The 12916-nt window shown below is 37.4% G+C and overlaps 1 pseudogene; it reads left to right on the forward strand.

Moving 5' to 3' along the window:
- The first annotated feature begins 11448 nt into the window (after positions 1-11448).
- On the forward strand, positions 11449-12362 carry LOC122893367 (annotated as a pseudogene).
- The last annotated feature ends 554 nt before the right edge of the window (positions 12363-12916 follow it).

The raw sequence follows: 12916 nt of genomic DNA on the forward strand, positions 1-12916 counted from the left end.
GGTCTGGGGAATGATGTCAGGACATCCCCTTAAAGTAAAGGAAAAAGACTGAACCTCTACCTTCCACCACCAATAAGGGAGCACGATGTCTGGAAGACTCCTGTTTCTGGAGGAAACATATTCTATAACAGGAATAGTACCCAACTCATGCACTGAAAGATGTTAAAAGCTCTCAGCTTGAGCACGGTACAGATATGGAAAAGGTTTTCTTTTCCAGCATTTCCAGATTTAATGCAATCAACCCTGGTACTTGGACCATCCTACTTGGCATTTTGTAGTATTAGAAAAATGTGAAAATTTACTATTAGATGTAGCATTGGGAAATTCATGTAGCTGATCTTATGTAGAGACACCAACTCTGCTGCTATGCTTTAATGCCACTTAAACTGTTCTAGAACAGCTGGGGAGAGAGGCTGACTGACAACCACAGGGGCAGGTCATCTTACTCATGTACATCTTATTCATGTACAGCGAGTAACCTCAGTTGAGCTCCTATATGGGCATGAGTACTGTCATTCTCTCATTATTCTGAGAAGTCCAGCTACCTACCTCTCCCTAGAACTCCAAGCCAATAATTGTATAAGCTCACTCTTTTTTAGTCCTTGCACAAGCCAAACAATTATGCTGCCAGAAATTGTAAGATTTCTACCACAGCTATTCTTTTCTTCCAAGGGAAACATAAAACTAAAGGTACTCCCTGAAGTTCTTTCCACTACAAGGGTTTACATATAAAATATAAATGTAAATATAAATATATATCTATATCTGTACCTCAAAATATCAAGTCCAAGCTGTTACTTCAGCTGCACCTGCAGTAAGCCATTCCATTCCTTTGTTAGGCCAGCAGATTCTTGTTGGTACTGTTTGATACTACCAATAGATCCAATGTTCATGTGGTAACACCTCCTTTTCTTTAAAAAACGTGGATCCATAGTATGATGTGATATATTGTGTTATCACGTGTCTGTATTTCACTTGAACTGTGATCCTTGGGGGAAATTGTTCATCCAGAACTATAAAAAAATTGTGTTGTGATTATCCAATTAATGCTTGCTATAAACTTCACATCTTTTCTTTTTTCACTACCAATTTTTCTAATACTACAAGGATGTCAAGTAGGATGGTCCAAGTACCAGGATTGATTGCATCAAATGTGGAAATGCTGGAAAAGAAAACCTTTTTCAGGGACTCCTGGGTGGCTCAGATGGTTAAGTGTCTGTCTTCAGCTCAGGTCATGATCGCAAGGTCCGAGGTCCCAGGATCAAGCCCTGCATTGGGCTCCCTGCTCAGCAGGAAGACTGCTTCTCCCTCTCCCTCTGCTGCTCCACCTGCTTGTGCTCTCTTGCTCTGGTCAAATAAATAAATAAAATATTTAAAAAAGAAAATAAAATCTTTTCCAGATCTGTACCCAGTTCAAGCTGAGAGCTTTTCCACATCTTTTAGTACATGAGTTGTGTGCTATTTCTGTTATAGATTATGTTTGCTCCAGAAACAGGAGAAATCTTCCAGACATTGTGCTTCCTTATTAATGGTGGAAGGTATAACTGTTTTATTCACTTTCACTGGAATTTCACATTCTCTGGAATGAATTACTGTATAGTTAAATCTTTGTATACATCTATAACTACTCAATATAATGATTGCATAAAAATGAAATTATGTGTACATTTTTCTACTATTTAAATTATGCTAAAAAATTAAGCACAGTGGCTTTTTTGGAGATGATCAAGATGATCATAATTTTTTGAGTTAATATTTACCTATTTTCAGAGATGGGTAATTATCAATATTTATAAAATTTCCAACAAAATAGCACAAAGATATTAAACAAAAATATTCCACTTTAATTCCCTCTTCCTTTCTAGTGTCTTATTATGAGTTTTAGATCACTGGTTGCCCTGGTCAAACCAAATAATTCTCTAGGGGGTAAAGTCCCCTGATCCAGGAGCTCCTTCTAAACTATAATGTTTTTTGCAGTATCATTTGGTTATTGTATTCTTGAGCTATAATTAGCTTCATTTCTTCTAATAGCAGGATATTTATAGGGCACTTTGTATTAGAAACATAAAAAAAATTCAAACTTCCTGAAGATGCTGTTCCATTAATTCAGGTAGAATAGAAGCACTAAAATAAATTCAGCAATGCAAAAAGTGGCTTTGATTTTATACACAATTTTGTTGTTGGAATCGCTGTGACTATGAGTCATATCCTCAAGTGCATGAGTGTTATCCTAAAGCAAAGACAATAGTGTTTGGGATAAGTAATTGAATAGTATAGAAGAATAATTGTGAAAAAGTTAGTTGACATTTTGGAAAAGGTTAACTGACCTTGACTTTTCGCTGGAATCGCACTGTACCTTGGGTATCGTGCAAGATATTAGAAGCAGTCAAATGGTTTTGTAATATTTTGTATTCAGCATAGGTTGCAATTAATCAGTCTGTGCTGATTATATAAATGTTTCTCACCCTCTGCCAATTGATCAACTGATGAGAAAGACTGATGACACAGGAAGATAACAAGGATAACTATATTTCTCCCCCACTAGCTTTTTAAAAGAGATGGGTATAAATTGATCATCTTTTGTGAAAAGGGAAGCAAATTTATCAGGAACTTGTCAAGTTTATAAGATGGGAAAGGATTTAATAGACATTTCAATAAAAATAGAAGACATGGAGGCCAAAATCCCAAAGCTGAAAAAATAATTTACAATTAACATTAATTACAATTTATTGATTACAAATAAAATATGATGTGAAAGATATAAAAAACCTCATAAAGCTACTAGGAGATTAAACTAATATTTCTGGTCCCTTAATGATTTGGAATTAGAGTGTTTTATATGAATTTTATCTTTAAGTTGTAAGTAGAAAGAAGAAAGGTTTAAAGAAGGCTGAAAAATGAGATTTTTTTTTTTTTTTTGCATAGGAGGGAGAAGAATATTCTAATGGTAAAATAAAAAATAAAGAGTTTGTTCGATCTTGCAAACAGAAAACTCATGATTGACTTAATTTGTTGCATTTGTGTAAAGAAACAGTTATGAAAACTCCTTTTCAAGATTTATTTTGCCCCGGGGTGATATAAAAGTAAAGTAGAGAAGGCCGGTTTTACTTGAGTATAAAGAGGGTTTTGAGACAATTTGAAAGATAAAAATACAGAAGGTGTGAGCTGAGGGAGATGTTAAACTCACAATATTTTTATATTGAGAACATTGATATGGATGGTGATTTTTAAAACCTAACAACTGTATTTAGACCCTTTTAACCTTGATAACTATTATTTACAACTTCAGTTCCCAATATTTCCTTCATCTATACAGGATTAAATGTCTGGGGATCTGTTTGGAGGATTAATCAGTTCCATTCAGATTGAGATAAAGGATTAATCACAACAGAAGATGAAGAGTTAGACCTTGTCTTTTGCAAATAGATATTTTAATTAGTTACAAAATTATGGGTAAAATAAACATGTTTAAGAAAAGTTACTTCATTTTTTTTCCAATTTATTTATTTTCAGAAAAGAGTATTCATTATTTTTTCACCACACCCAGTGCTCCATGCAAGCCGTGCCCTCTATTATACCCACCACCTGGTACCCCAACCTCCCACGCCTCCGCCACTTCAAACCCCTCAGATTGTTTTTCAGAGTCCATAGTCTCTCATGGTTCACCACCCCTTCCAATTTACCCAAAAGCACATTTCATTTTTTGACATGATTATCTGTTTTGTGTGTGTTGAGTTTGAGAAGTTCTTTATAGATCCTGGATATCAACCTTTTGTCTGTACTGTCATTTGCAAATATCTTCTTCCATTCCGTGGCTTGCCTCTTTGTTATGTTGAGTGTTTTTCCTTTACTATGCAGAACCTTTTGATCTTGATGAAGTCCCAAGTTCATTTCACTTTTGTTTCCTTTGCCTTTGGAGACATATCTTGAAAGAAGTTGCTGTGGCTGATATCAAAGAGGTTACTGCCTATGTTCTCCTCTAGGATTCTGATAGATTCCTGTCTCAAATTGAGGTCTTTTATCCATTTTGAGTTTATCTTTGTGTACGTGTAAGAGAATGGTCGAGTTTCATTCTTCTACATATAGCTGTCCAGTATTCCCAGCACCATTTATTGAAGAGACTGTCTTTTTTCCACTGTATATTTTTTTCCTGTTTTGTCAAAGATTATTTGACCATAGAGTTGAGGGTCCATATCTGGGCTCTCTACTGTGTTCCACTGGTCTATGTGTCTGTTTTTATGCCAGTAACATGCTGTCTTGGTGATCACAGATTTGTAGTAAAGCTTGAAATCAGGCAACGTGATGCCACCAGTTTTGTTTTACTTTTCCAACATTTCCTTAGCAATTCAGGGTCTCTTCTGATTCCATACAGATTTTTCAGATTATTTGCCCTAGCTCTTGAAAATACCAGTGAAATTTTGATCAGAATGGCATTAAAAGTATAGAATACTTTTTTCCCATTGAGGAAGATATTTGCTGTAGGTCTTTCATAGATATATTTTATGAAGTTCAAGAATGTTCCCTCTATCCCTATACTTTGAAGTGTTTTAATCAGGAATGGATGCTGGATTTTGTCAAATGCTTTTTCTGCAGCCTTCCCGTTGAGATCAGGAACACGACAAGGATGCCCACTCTCACCACTCTTGTTCAACATAGTATTAGAAGTCCTAGCTACAGCAATCAGACAACAAAGAGAAATAAAAGGTATCCAAATGGGCAACGAAGAAGTCAAACTCTCTCTCTTTGCAGATGACATGATTCTTTATATGGAAAACCCAAAAGACTCCACCCCCAAACTACTAGAACTCATAGAGCAATTCAGTAACATGGCAGGATACAAAGTCAATGTGCAGAAATCAGTGGCTTTCTTATACACTAACAATGAAAATACAGAAAGGGAAATTAGAGAATCGATTCCATTTACTATAGCACCAAGAACCATAAGATACCTGAGAATAAACCTAACAAAAGAGGTAAAGGATCTGTACATGAGGAACTACAGAACACTCATGAAAGAAATTGAAGAAGACACAAAAAGATGGAAGACCATTCCATGCTCTTGGATTGGAAGAATAAACATTGTTAAAATGTCTATCCTACCTAGAGCAATCTATACTTTTAATGCCATTCCGATCAAAATTCCACCGGCATTCTTCAAAGAGCTGGAGCAAATAATCCAAAAATTTGTATGGAACCAGAAGAGACCCTGAATCGCTAAGGAAATGTTGAAAAACAAAAATAAAACTGGGGGCATCACGTTACCTGATTTCAAGCTTTACTACAAATCTATGATCACCAAGACAGCATGGTACTGGCATAAAAACAGACACATAGACCAGTGGAACACAGTAGAGAGCCCAGATATGGACCCTCAACTCTATGGTCAAATAATCTTCGACAAAGCAGGAAAAAATATACAGTGGAAAAAAGACAGTCTCTTCAATAAATGGTGCTGGGAATACTGGGCAGCTATATGTAGAAGAATGAAACTCGACCGTTCTCTTACATCGTACACAAAGATAAACTCAAAATGGATAAAAGACCTCAACGTGAGACAGGAATCCATCAGAATCCTAGAGGAGAACATAGGCAGTAACCTCTTCGATATCAGCCACAGCAACTTATTTGTGGAGCATAACAAATAGCATGGAGGACAAGGGGAGATGGAGAGGAGAAGGGAGTTGAGGGAAATTGGACGGGGAGGTGAACCATGAGAGACTATGGACTCTGAAAACCAATCTGAGGGTTTTGTAGGGGTGGAGGGTGGGAGGTTGGGGGAACAAGGTGATGGGTATTAGAGAGGGCACGGATTTCATGGAGCACTGGGTGTGGTGCAAAAACAATGAATATTGTTATGCTGAAAAGAAATACAAAATTTTTTAAAAAGTATACATTACTCTAGGCAAAAATGGGCAGAAGACATGAACATACATTTCTCCAATGAAGACATACAAATGGCTATCAGACACATGAAAAAATATTCATCATCACTAGCCATCAGGGAGATTCAAATCAAAACCACATTGAGATACCACCATACACCAGTTAGAATGGCCAAAATTAGCAAGACAGAAAACAACGTGTGTTGGAGAGGATGTGGAGAAAAGGGAACCCTCTTACACTGTTGGTGGGGATGCAAGTTGGTGCAGCCACTTTGGAGAACAGTGTGGAGATTCCTCAAGAAATTAAAAATAGAGCTTTCCTATGACCCTACAATTATACTACTGGGTATTTACTCCAAAGATACAGATGTAGTGAAAAAGAGGGCCATCTGTACCCCAATGTTTATAGCAACAATGGCCACGGTCCTCAAACTGTGGAAAGAACCAAGATGCCCTTTAACGGATGAATGGATAAGGATGATGTGGTCGATATACACTATGGAGTATTATGCCTCCATCAGAAAAGATGAATATACCCAGCTTTTGTATTGACATGGATGGGACTGGAAGAGATTATGATGAGTGAAATAAGTCAAGCAGAGAGAGTTAATTATCATATGGTTTCACTTATTTGTGGAGCATAAGAAATAACATGGAGGACATGGGGAGATGGAGAGGAGAAGGGAGTCGAGGGAAATTGGAGGGAGAGATGACCTATGAGAGACTATGGACTCTGTAAAACAATCTGAGTGTTTTGAAGGGGCTGGGGGTGGGAAGTTGGGCCAGCCTGGTAGTGGTATTGGGGAAGGCACGTTTTGCATGGAGTGCTGGGTGTGGTGCATAAACAATGAACTCTAGTACACTGAAAAGTAATTAGAACAATTAAAAAATTAAAAAAAAAACTGAGGGCAGAGTCCATTGATTTTGTTCAGTTTTGTTTTTTTTTTTAAGTACTTAGAGTAATGCCCGGTACATAGTAAGAGCTTAATAAATATGTTTGAAGAAATAAAACTTCACTTGTTTAGTTTAAACAAATTTAAAAAAATGTAATTTCAAAACATAGTAAATATATAAGAGAAGGTGAGTTCAAAATACTATTGTTCAGGAATTTTTCCCTGTATTTGATAACTTTTAGGTGAATAAACACATTTTTGTGTCTCTATCTCTGATTTTATTTCTTGACTGAGATTTGGATATGACCCTTTCTCAAGTGACTTTAAATTTGTGAGGACCCAAAATTTTCAAGTTTATTCATTCCTGATATTTAAAGATATGTTTGTATCTTTATTGCGTCTACTTCCACATTCAGATCTTTTCTGCTTTAAAGTCACTTTTCTTAAAATTCTCATCTCTTAATGTAGTTGTTGAAGACTGGAGAGCCAAAAAAAAAAAAAATGCAAATGAATCCATGGCTCTGTAAGCATAGCTGATTAAGGATTATTGAGACATTTTTCCAAGAGGCTTAGCACCTAAAAGGCACTTGGAGACATATGCCATTATTTGTGATTACAGAATTTGTGAAAAGAGGGTCCAGAAAGTAATGCAAATCATAACCTCATAAACTACCTTTTACTCAATTTAAGTAAGCTTTAGCCTTCTTTTCTTCATTATCATACATATATTTTCCTAATTTCTTCATTCTTTTTAAATTTCCTTTTTTTTTCAATTTATTTATTTTCAGAAAAACATTATTCATTATTTTTTCACCACACCCAGTGCTCCATGCAAGCCGTGCCCTCTATAATACCCACCACCTGGTACCCCAACCTCCCACCCCCCCGCCACTTCAAACCCCTCAGATTGTTTTTCAGAGTCCATAGTCTCTCATGGTTCACCTCCCCTTCCAATTTACCCAAATTCCCTACTCCTCTCTAACGCCCCTTGTCCTCCATGCTATTTGTTATGCTCCACAAATAAGTGAAACCATATGATAATTGACTCTCTCTGCTTGACTTATTTCACTCAGCATAATCTCTTCCAGTCCCGTCCATGTTGCTACAAAAGTTGGGTATTCATCCTTTCTGATGGAGGCATAATAGACTGCATCTTCCTTATCCATTCAAAATCCAGCATCCGTTCCTAATTAAAATGCTTCAAAGTATAGGGAGAGAGGTAACATTCCTGAACCTCATCAAATCTATCTATGAAAGACCCACAGCAAATATCATCCTCAATGGGAAAAAGCTTGCAGCCTTCCCATTGAGATCAGGAACAAGACAAGGAAGGATGCCCACTTTCACCACTCTTGTTCAACTTAGTATTAGAAGTCCTAGCAACAGCAATCAGACAACAGAGAGAAATAAAAGGTATCCAAATTGGTAATGAAGAAGTCAAACTCTCTCTCTTTGCAGATGACATGATTCTTTATATGGAAAACCCAAAAGACTCCACCCCCAAACTACTAGAACTCATACAGCAATTCAGCAACATGGCAGGATACAAAGTCAATGTGCAGAAATCAGTGGCTTTCTTACACACTAAATTTCCATTTTTAAAAAGATTTTATTTATTTATTTGACAGAGAGATCACAAGTAAGCAGAGAGGCAGGCAGAGAGAGAGATGAGGAAGCAGGCTCCCCACTGAGCAGAGAACCCGATGTGGGGCTCGATCCCAGGAACCTGAGATCATGACATGAGCCAAAGGCAGAGGCTTTAACCCACTGAGCCACCCAGGCACCCCTTAAATCTCCATTTTAATTTTGCTCATTTTATCTTTTTTCTTGAATCTTCTTCTCTTCCAGAATCCTTTGTTTTCTATCTTCTCTGTTGCTTAGGAACTATGCACTCTCTTTACCCATATTCCTTATATAATTGGACACATTTTTTTAATTATCCAAATATATCTTCTTCTTTCAGCAAATATTTATTTACTGAAATATTTACAAATTCCTGGTGTGGTTTTGGGATATACTGGACAACAAGACAGATGAAGTTCTTTGTGGGGGTTGCAGTAACATCAGGAAGGATAACAAACAAACAAATAAAAATCATGGAGGACAAGAGGCGTTAGAGAGGAGTAGGGAGTTTGGGTAAATTGGAAGGGAAGGTGAACCATGAGAGACTATGGACTCTGAAAAACAATCTGAGGGGTTTGAAGTGGCGGGGGGGTGGGAGGTTGGGGTACCAGGTGGTGGGTATTATAGAGGGCACGGCTTGCATGGAGCACTGGGTGTGGTGAAAAAATAATGAATACTGTTTTTCTGAAAATAAATAAATTGAAAAAAAATCAATGAGTTACATTTGTTGAAAGTACTATAAAGAAATACAGTAAAGCAAGGGGCCTAGAGGATGAAAAAATGAGGGGGAAACCACCAAACCAACACATTTTATTGTATACCTTGAACCTCTACAATGTTATATGTAAATTATACCTCAATAAAAACACATTTGCAGATAATAATGTTATTTGCACGACCAAGAAAAAAAGAAAGAAATACAGTGATTTTTGAGAGCAAATATATTCAATCTACACAGGATGGTATTTATCTTGATCACCTAAAGATTATGACTATTATGTCTTTTATGTGAAAGGAGATAATCATAATGTATTGTTGGAATACTCTGGGAAACAAAATACTCCCTTACAGAAGGGAGGGGGGTGGGAGGATGGGGTAACCTGGTGATGAGTATTAAGAAGGGCAGGTATTGTGATAAGCACATGTATTACATGCCACTAATGAATCATTGAACACTACATCAAAAACTAATGATGTATTATATGTTGGCTAATTGAATATAACAATAATAAAAAAGTAATATCTTTTAGATACGAAATTTTGATGGTATGTGCTGGCCAGTGCCATTTTATTTTTGTATTCATTCATTTAATCTCATATGTTGAACACTATTAAAGACAAGCAAAATAAAAGGAAGTAAAATCAACATTTGCTAAATATTTACACATTGAATACATAATGGCAAATTTATCTTTACAACTTACTCAGAGAAATTAGTATTATTAACTCTATCTCATAGTTAAACTGAAGTTCAAAAATTTAATCAACTTGCCCAATATAAATTTAGTGGCTGACCAGAACATAACTCTTGTTTTTGTAATCCAAAATCAGTGTTCTTTTCACTATGTTATGTTGCTTCTCCAAATTAAAATTACAAGGTAATGTGATAAGTCCTTATAAAGAGGTTTGAAAAAAATACTTCTGATTGCACCATAATGTCTATGATGTAGACCTCTCAGATCATGTGTTCAGTATTCTAGGGAAGTACTTCTCAGATGGCAAAGACAAGTTCCTTTCCCCACTCCCATCCTTCATGGAGTGATAGTCTAGTAAATACAAAATTATACATCTGGGTTTTGCTGTGATGTGAGATTGCTAGGTAAGTTTCTTAGCACTCTCAATTTCTGTGCCTAGCATGATGAGAACTCCTAACAGTTTATGGACCTGGACTTCTCTGTTGGCCACTTCTTCATTACTTCAGGGAATCTAAATACAATTAAGTCATAATCTCTGTCTTGAAGGAGCTTACCAGTCTTTTGGTGAATTAGAACTGTGCTTAGAATACTAAAACACAAGACACAGTAAATTAAATGCTAATGATATAAAGCAAGATCTCACAAATATAGTTAAAATTTAAGAAGCCATGAAGATAAAAATGTTCTAGAGGTGGGGAGTTAGGAGGAGGAGTCTGTTTGTCAGTGTAAGGCTTGTACTTTTGGAAGTAAATGAAATAGCGTAGAAGTGGTGAAGGAAGCAGGCTCTATTAGTCTTAAACCAAAATCAAAAGAATTTGGTGCTGAGGGTACCTGGGTGGCTCAGGTGGTTAAGCAACTGCCTTCGGTTCAGGTCACAATCTGGAGTCCTGGGATGGAGTCCCAAGTCGGGCTCCCTGCTCAGCGAGGAGTTTGTTTCTCCCTCTGCCTGCCCCTCCCACCTTGTGTGCTTTCGCATTATTTTTCTCTCAAATAAATAAAATCTTAAAAAAAAATTTGGTGCTGAATTCTTATTACCCAACTTGACTAATCTTGTGTCTCATGAAAAGCATCGTAGTATCTACCCTGGGAGGAAGCGGAGAGTTAAATGTAGAGAAAACTTGGTGGCTATGCTAGTAATAATAAAACAAGACTTTGTAGATGTTGTAAACATTTAAGTAATATTAAAGATGGATATATTCCCAGAGCAGGGCGCTGGGATGGAAGAGAAGAAGGGTCTGTCTTCCAGATAAAGGCTTATGGACTTGGAAGGGACTGCAACAATGATTAGTTCTATGTGACTGGGGCCAGATCATATTAGTTTTGAACCCCAAATCAAAAGGTTTGGTTCATGTTGACTATGTTATATCTCATGAGTAATCATGGCATCAACCCTGAGAGAAAGCACAAGGTATAACATGTAGACATGACCTGGTCATAGAGAGCAGCTCCACATGAGAGCTACCAATTCTTCTGGGTAATCTCAGTTAAGAGGACATGAGCATATCATGTTGTCCTAATGCTGTAGTAGAAACAGGCTTTCATACTTTTGACCTCTCTCCCAATCTACTAACATAATTAGTATAGTTGACATTTTCTCCTATTGTCCTTCTTCAGGGAGCCGTGCCAACAAAGCCAATGGATAGAATAAATCATTCTGAGGTGTCAGAGTTTGTGTTCCATGAATGAAGATCCCGGAAGATCCAAATTCTCCTCTTTGTGTTCTCCTCCACGTTTTATGTGGCAAGCATGATGGGAAACTCCCTCATCATGCTCACTGTGGCTTGTGACCCTCACTTGCACTCCCCCATGTACTTTCTGTTGGCCAACCTCTCCTTCATTGACCTGGGAGTTTCTTCAGCCACTTCTCCCAAGATGATTTATGATCTTTTCAGAAAGCATAAGGTCATCTCCTTTGGTGGCTTCATTGCTCAAATCTTCTTTATCCATGTCATTGGCGGTGTGGAGATGGTGCTGCTCATTGCCACGGACGTTGACATATATGTTGCCATATGTAAACCTCTCCACTCTCATCATGAACTCAAGAATGTGTATCTTTTTTTAGTGGCTGCCTGGATGACTGGCCTCATCGACTCTGTGGTGCAGATGACTTTTGTGGTAAACGTGCCCTTCTGTGGTCCTAATGTATTGGACAGTTTTTACTGTGACTTGCCTCAGTTAATCAAACTTGCCTGCAAAGACACCTACCAACTAGAGTTTATGGCCACAGCCAGTAGTGGATTCATCTCTGTTGGCTCCTTCACCATGCCGATCATTTGCAATATCATCATCATTCTTACTGTTCAGAAACACTCTTCAGCTGGTTCATTCAAGGCTCTGTCCACACTCTCAGCTCACATCACTGTGGTATTCTTGTTCTTTGGTCTTTTGATATTTGTCTATATGTGCCCCTGGATAAGTTTCTGACCATCTTTGATGCTGTTCTCACTCCCTTCCTGAATCCAGTCGTCTATACATTCAGGAATCAAGAAATGAAGGTGGCAATGAGGAGAGTATGCAGACAGCTAGTGAATTACAGGAAGATCTCTTAAGTGATGCCAGTATTGTGAAGAGCCCTTGTTGATTCCTGATGTTCATTACTGGTGGTCAAACTCAGAGAAAAGCTCTTGTTTGTTCTACCTTGATTTGACTATACATGCTGATATTGAGTCTATTTTTATGTTTCATTTAGGAGGGAAGGACATTCACTTTTGAAAATAGAGAAGGAGTTACATATGAAGTATTTTATATATTTTTAAAATATTTTATTTATTTATTTGACAGACAGAGATCACAAGTTGGCAGAGAGGCAGACAGAGAGAGGAGGAAGCAAGCTCCCCGCTGAGCAGAGAGCCAGATATGGGGCTCCAACCCAGGATCCTGGGATCATGACCTGAGCCGAAGGCAGAGGCTTAACCCACTGAGCCCCCCAGGTGCCCCCATATGAATTATTTTAAATTTAAGATAATAATAATTTTAAGCCTTAACTCCCAAGGAATAATATTTATATGAAATAATTGTTAGAAATGCAAAAGAGGGTAGACTTCTTTAAGGAATTCAGAACAGGGAGAGCTGTATCTCTCTCTCTCTCTCTCTCTCTCTCTCT

The sequence above is a fragment of the Neovison vison genome, chromosome 13, assembly GCF_020171115.1.
Source record: "Neovison vison isolate M4711 chromosome 13, ASM_NN_V1, whole genome shotgun sequence".
Taxonomy (NCBI): domain Eukaryota; kingdom Metazoa; phylum Chordata; class Mammalia; order Carnivora; family Mustelidae; genus Neogale; species Neogale vison.